Below are 6,945 nucleotides of genomic sequence, written 5' to 3'. Positions count from 1 at the left end.
GAATAATTTATGAGAGAAGGAAATTAGGAGCTGAACTGAACCTAAACTGATTGGAGCTGAACTGAACTGATTGGAGCTGAACTGAACTAAACTAAAATTAAGCTGAAGTGAACAGGCCCTAAGACTTATTGGTTTCGAGTTTAAGTCTTGCTATATGCATTTTTTAGTTGTTAAACTCAATCATTACATAATGGAAACAATATAGTATAATAATACACAAATTAACTTATCTAAGTTAACTATGATATTATTGGATAAAAAAAACACAATTAAAAAATGGCTAAGATGGTAAGATTCTTAACTTAAGACTTGTTGGTATTGAGTTCAAGTCTTGATATAAGCATTTTTTAGATGCAAACCTAATACATGTGAAAGTGACATGTCATGTTTATAATGACATGAGGCACATATTGCTGACATGTCGAACTTGAAAAAGGTGACCTGTGGAACATATTCAGTTTTAGAAACGCTTTTTAATATATGGGTATAGATATAGACTATAGATGAGATTAACTAAATCAATTGTACCAATAAAAGGTTGTTTAATATCATCATCACACTTTTTAATAGTATAAACTAGTGTTTGGTCCGGGCGTTGCTCTGGGTATTACTTTGAGTATTTTTATCATTATTATAATCAAAGAGCTTGAAAGAATTTTTTATTGTAAAAAATTATAATTTTACAATAACAATAATAAACAGTTTTGAATAATTTTGCTTTTATTTCTAATATGTATTTATATATTTATGTGCATAGATATAACAAAATTAGCTTATAGCTTGGATGGTAATAAGTTGGTCTTCATTAATGAGGTCTTGTGTTCAATCCTTATTGGATGCGTTTTTGGCTAACCATGACATGAAACAAAAATGTGCTAGAAGTACACATGGCATATTGAATGATGACGTGGTATTATGTTGGTGCAAGAATGAGATACACGTGACACATTGACATTTTTACACTACTACAAATCCCGCATATTTTCGACGCTTTTGCTTCGACGCTTTGCATGTTGCGTCAGCTTATAATTTTTAGTTCCGTTTTTTCTCGACGCTTTTACGTGTCGAAGTTTTTATCGACTTTCGTGTCATCCACGTGACTCCCTCACACCCTACTGCCGGCAATTTTAAAATTTAATGAAAAAAAAAGCGGATACTCCCAATTCAATTAAACCGCCCACGCGAATAACTTGTTTGCTCTCTACTGCACTCTACTCATAATCAAAGCTACAACATAAATCAGTTTTTTTGGGTTAAATTCTGGTTTTCTTGCTAATCCTCAACGAATTTGGGGGATTTTGCTTTTCACTTTCAGAAATTTCAGGTAATTGATTCACAATTTGCTTCACAATTTTTGGTACCCTAATTGTTCACAATTCGTTAAATTTTGTTAAATTTGGGAATTATTCTTTGCATGCCTTCGATTTACAATTGGAGTAGAACAAGAATCGATCTCTTATTGCAAGGTAATTTTTTGCCCTCAATTAGATAATTTAATTTCTTTTTTTTTGTTCTTTTTTTCGTGAATTCGGTTTTTTTTTTTTTTTTTTTTTTTTTTGATTCTGTTTTCAAATTTAAGGTTTCCTTGTTGTTGTTTTTTTTTTTTAAAAAAAAGAAACGTTTTTTATGGGTTTTTGTGATGAATTTGATGGGGTTTTCTTGGGTTTTAGTTTGGAATTTTTCGACTATGTTTTGATATCACTTTCTTGTTTTGAAGATTGTCTTGAATTGTTGGAAAAGTTGAAGTTGTGCTGGCTTGAAGGGGGGTTCGTATGGGTGTGGTTTTTTGTAATTTCTCTTTGAATTCTATACCCAGAAAGTCATTGATCTGTATTAGGGAAATAAATTGTAATCCTACAGAGGGGCATTATGTGTAATTTATATCCAGTTCATCGCATGACAGATGTTGCTGCTGTTTATTGTGTGGATATATTTTGTTGCTATGGTTGAAAAGACTCTGTACTCGGTAATTTTTACCCAATTGCTTGTCTGGATACTTGTTCTTATATTTTTGAAATCCATGGATGTGAATAAGTGATGTTCATGATAGGCAAAGATAGTGATTAATATTAATTTGGACAATATTTGATGGCTTGACTATTTTGGTTGACATTCATATTGCTATCTTAGACTTGATTATGAAGATGACTGAGATTGTGTTTTGGTTTTCAATGCTCATGTCATCATGTGAGATGGAGTACCTATGTAGTACAGTAACATACATATATGAGACACTCTGACTTGATATGTTATTTAGAAATGATTCATTGAGGGATAACTTTACAATATGTAAGAGCTACTGTTTTTATTGTGCAAAGGTGACTGTTTATATAGTCAGAGGGTTACTTGCTTGCTGGTGTCTCGCTTACAAATTGGTTGATTCGTACTTATCGAGTTGTTCACTTGGTATCTATGTGTTATTATTCAAGGAAAGAGTTTCATACTGTTTTTTAATTGAGTTTCTTGGCTGGTTGCTGTGTTAGTGATTATTAAATGAGTATAACTTGATGATCTGAATTTGGTCACCTTATATTTTCTTATAATTTCCTTGCATATTATGATGTAGAAATCATGATTATATTGTTATTATGATATTCCTAGTATCATGTCTAGGGTATTTTTAATATTAAATATGATTGTTGTGATGCTTCCTATGTTCTTCCTAATATTTATGATTGTTAGTATCATGTTAGGGCTAAAGATTTGATTTTTATTGCTTAGTGACATGCTAGGGTTTGTTATTAATCTTGTTAGTATCATGCCTAGGATCTTGCTATTTTTATTATGCTTTAATATTAACATGAACATGATTATGATTATAATTGTTATAATTTATGATGATTATGAATATTATTATTATGATTATTTTTATAATGATTATTATTATTATTATTATTATTATTATTATTATTATTATTTTGTTCATGATTATTTATTATGTTGCTTGACGCTTATTTATATTTATTGCTTGATCACGCCTTTATGCATGTTTAAAGGGAATTGGTACTTGTAATCACGCTTAATAAGATAATTAATAATCTTGTTAGGGTTAATTGTGATTATAATTCAAGTGATCGCCAATAATAGTTTATTTGTGCATTAATATTCAACCAACATAGATTAAACAGGTTTAGGGTTAATCCTATTGATTGCATGTTTGCCAGAAAGCGCACATGAATACGATCAGAATAAAGTAGAGGCCTATTATTAGGGCAGGTTCAATCTCTTTTAAGTTGGATTTGTACCATCATCCCCGAACCCTTATTTGGTTCTAGACCTTATGGAGTTGACGATCTCTTGGATCGTTAAGGGGTGTAACCTTCACCTCGTGAACGGTTTACAAGTTCCTAAAACTTGTTGGCGACTCTTTTGCTCTATCTTCTTCCCTTTTGGACGCCACCGTACTTTAGTGTATGATCACAGTGGGGTTCAAGCTAGTGGGATTAAGGCTTGAATTTATTCCCTACAACTATTGATGTCAGTGTCAGTGGTGTTGTTGTTGTGGCGATGGTTAGTGGTGGTGGTGGGGGGGGGGTTTGAGAGGAAAGGAGAGGAGGGCGTTGGAGGAGAGAGAAGGAGGACGAAGGAGAGAAAAGGAGAACAAAGAGGAGGACGAAGGGGAGGAGGACGAAGGAGGAGAGAGAAGGAGGAAGGAGGACGAAGGAGAGAGATGAGAGATTAGAGGGTTAAGGGGTTTTATAAAAGGGATTTTTTTAATGTTTGGCACTGGTTCAAACCGGTGGGATTACTATTTGTCCCACCGATTCGGTTTAAACTGGTGCCAATATCCTTCCCTCAAAATCCCGCTCATTTTTTTCCCACCAGTTTTTAAAAATCCACTACAAGAAAAATGTCTTTTAGTCGCGTTTATTTCGTAGAGATTGTACATTTGCTACATTATGCAAGTATGTTTGTGAAATAATTAAGGAAGTCGTATCATTTTACAATCGCGATGGTTTTTCCATATAAAATCGATACGGAAAACATAATAATACATATCCACACTATTTTTACATATTTATATAATTTTGAGAAATCGTATCATTTACAATCGCCACTAAATCCTAAAAATCGATACGTAAAGCCTTTTCAACACTAGATATATAAATATTGTTTGACAAAAAATACATAAAATATGTAATAGCTTATTGGTGAAACATTTAACATAAGAGTTTGAGGTTGCATGTTCGAATCCTGTAAAGATCGTACGCATGTATTTTTTTTTTTGGAAAAAAATGAGTTATACATTTATAGCTATTGTAATCGCTACAATAATCACCACGATTGGATGTAGTTTTTCGTATCGATTATTGAGGCCAACCCCAGCGATATTGAAAACCACTACTAAAGGCTAAAGCAACGGGGGATATTGTATCGAATGACCATTCGTTGGGAAAGCTTTTTGTTGCAATTACAATCGATACTAAAGGTTAAAATAATTGCTACGAAAAGCTTATTTTCTTGTAGTGATCGGTGGGCATTACTTGATGCTAATCTTCTTTTTTCACCTAGTGAAAAAAGCAAATTATAAATTGTATTTACTAATACTTTTTCGCTAATATGAATTACGATCCCATATTCCTACTTATAATACACTAGGGGGTGTTTGTTTAGGGGGATAAAACGGGAGGAATAAGGATAAAGGATGAAGATAGAAGAAAAGTAGTGTTTGTTTAGAGATAGGGATTAAAAGAGGGTCAAGGATAGGGATTAAAATACCCCCTTATCCTTCTATTTCTATAACTAAGGAGGTGGTATAAGGGGAAGGGATATGAGATAGAGCGTTCTCAACTAGGAAGGCCAATCCCATACGGAACATAATGTAGATGGCATGTATCTATATTCGTCTAATTTCACGTTAAGAGTAATATTTTCTTTAGAAGGTATTGAGTGTTGCAAGCCCTATGTAAAAATTTGTGCAGCAAGTATATATATGTACAGCGCGTTTCTGGTGCGGTTGGTCGCACGGTGTGGCAAGGTGCCATATTAGTAACCCTTTTAATAACCCCTCAAGTAACCCCACTTAAGTAACCCCTGATCAAGTAACCCCTAACTGACCTGGTAACCCCTAGTGACCCCTGACTGACCTGGTAACCCCTAACCTAGTAACCCCTGACTGACCTAGTAACCCCTAACTGACCTAGTAACCCCAAGTAACCCCTAACCGACCTAGTAACCCCCTACCTAGTAACCCCTAACCGACCTAGTAACCCCGACCTAGTAACCCCTAGTAGCCTCTGACCTAGTAACCATTAACCCACACCCAAACCCACCGTAACCACCATCAACACCAACCTTTCTCAACCGCCGTCCTCAAAACCTTAAACTCCACCACACCACCACCAACTCCCGTACCACTAACAACCATTAAAATTGTTTTAAAAAAATTAATCAAAAATCGCCCAAAAAATCATCAAATTATTCAAAAAATTTGGAGTATAACTTACCTTTGCATTTGAGAACAAATTTACGTACGAGTTTATTGTTCTTTACCTCATTCCATTCAAATTTTCTTCACTTTGTTCTTTCGTCGTAATAGGGTTCGTAGTAGCATGCAAAAAAAATAATCAAATTGGTCACTTCAACTTGTTTATATGTAAGTTTGACTAAAATTTGTTGAATTTGAGAAAAAGTAAAACAAAATTGCTTGAATTTTGGAGCAGTTACAATGGATTTTAGAGAAAAATTGATGGTTTTAAGAGAGAGAAGATGATGGGAGTGTGAAAATTGTTTGAGGAGAGAGAAAGTCAAGATGCCTTTTTTTTATAAGCTTGGAGAAGAAGAAAAGAGGAGAGAGAAAAAAAAATTTAAAAAATTAAAAGAGAAAAAAAATTGTGGCTGGCCACACGGTGTGGCCAGCCACAAATGAAACCGTGTGATATATGTATGTAGAATTTGGTAGAGGATTTGTATTATTTGATAGAGGATATGTAAAATTTGTTCAAAGATATTTATTATTTGATATAGGATACGTACAACTTGTTGGAGGATATGTACAATTTATCAAAACATATGTAATACTTGTATTTGATAGAAGATATGTACACTTTATCTTTAATAGAGGATATGTATAGTAGGTTAGCGAATACGTTTTATTTGATAGTATATATATATATATATATATATATATATATATATATATATATATATATATATATATATATATATATATATATATATATATATATATATATATATATATATATATATATATATATATGATATATATGTAGTATTTGGTAGAAGATATGTCTTATTTGAAAGAGGATACATACAATTTATTAAAGGATATATAGTATTTGGTGGATGATATGTATTATTTGATAGTAGATATGTGTTATTTGCTAGAGGATACATACAATATGTTGGAGGATATATATTAATTTTTGGAGGATACATACAGTAATACAGTTTGTTGCTGCAAAATATTGGGTGCCCCTTTGTGTATTTTTTTTAACAAGACCTTTTAATTTGGTCCTCGGAAGTTAGATAACTAATCAATATATTATTTAAAATAGTATTAAATTTAAAATGCATGCCAAAATTACGTGGTATAACTAATATTTACTTTACTCTAGTACTTTCACTTTTAGTTCTCTTATTTACACCCCGTGACACACATTAGCTTTTGCCGTTTTGAAATCATTTTTATTTGTCCTTAATTAGATTGACCACTTTCCATTGTACAAAGTTTTAGAGGATAAGTATGCGGTTAAAAAATTATCAATTATTAATTTAGCATAAGGGTTGTTGATGTATTGTGAGTTAAAGCGTTTTATTACTAGTTTAATTAAAAAAAAATGGTTTGAAAAAAAAGTAGCATAGTTCAAGAGTAAAGTAAAAATATAATTGGTTAAACTTCAACAAAACAAATGATAATAAAAATACGGGTTAAATATTTAAGGTGCAGCTTAAATTATTTAAGTTTTTTTTTGGTGTTTAGAG

This window comes from Chenopodium quinoa, unplaced genomic scaffold (genome assembly GCF_001683475.1).
Source record: "Chenopodium quinoa cultivar QQ74 unplaced genomic scaffold, ASM168347v1, whole genome shotgun sequence".
In the NCBI taxonomy this organism is placed as follows: Eukaryota; Viridiplantae; Streptophyta; class Magnoliopsida; order Caryophyllales; family Amaranthaceae; genus Chenopodium; species Chenopodium quinoa.
Note: the sequence above shows the minus strand (reverse complement) of the source record.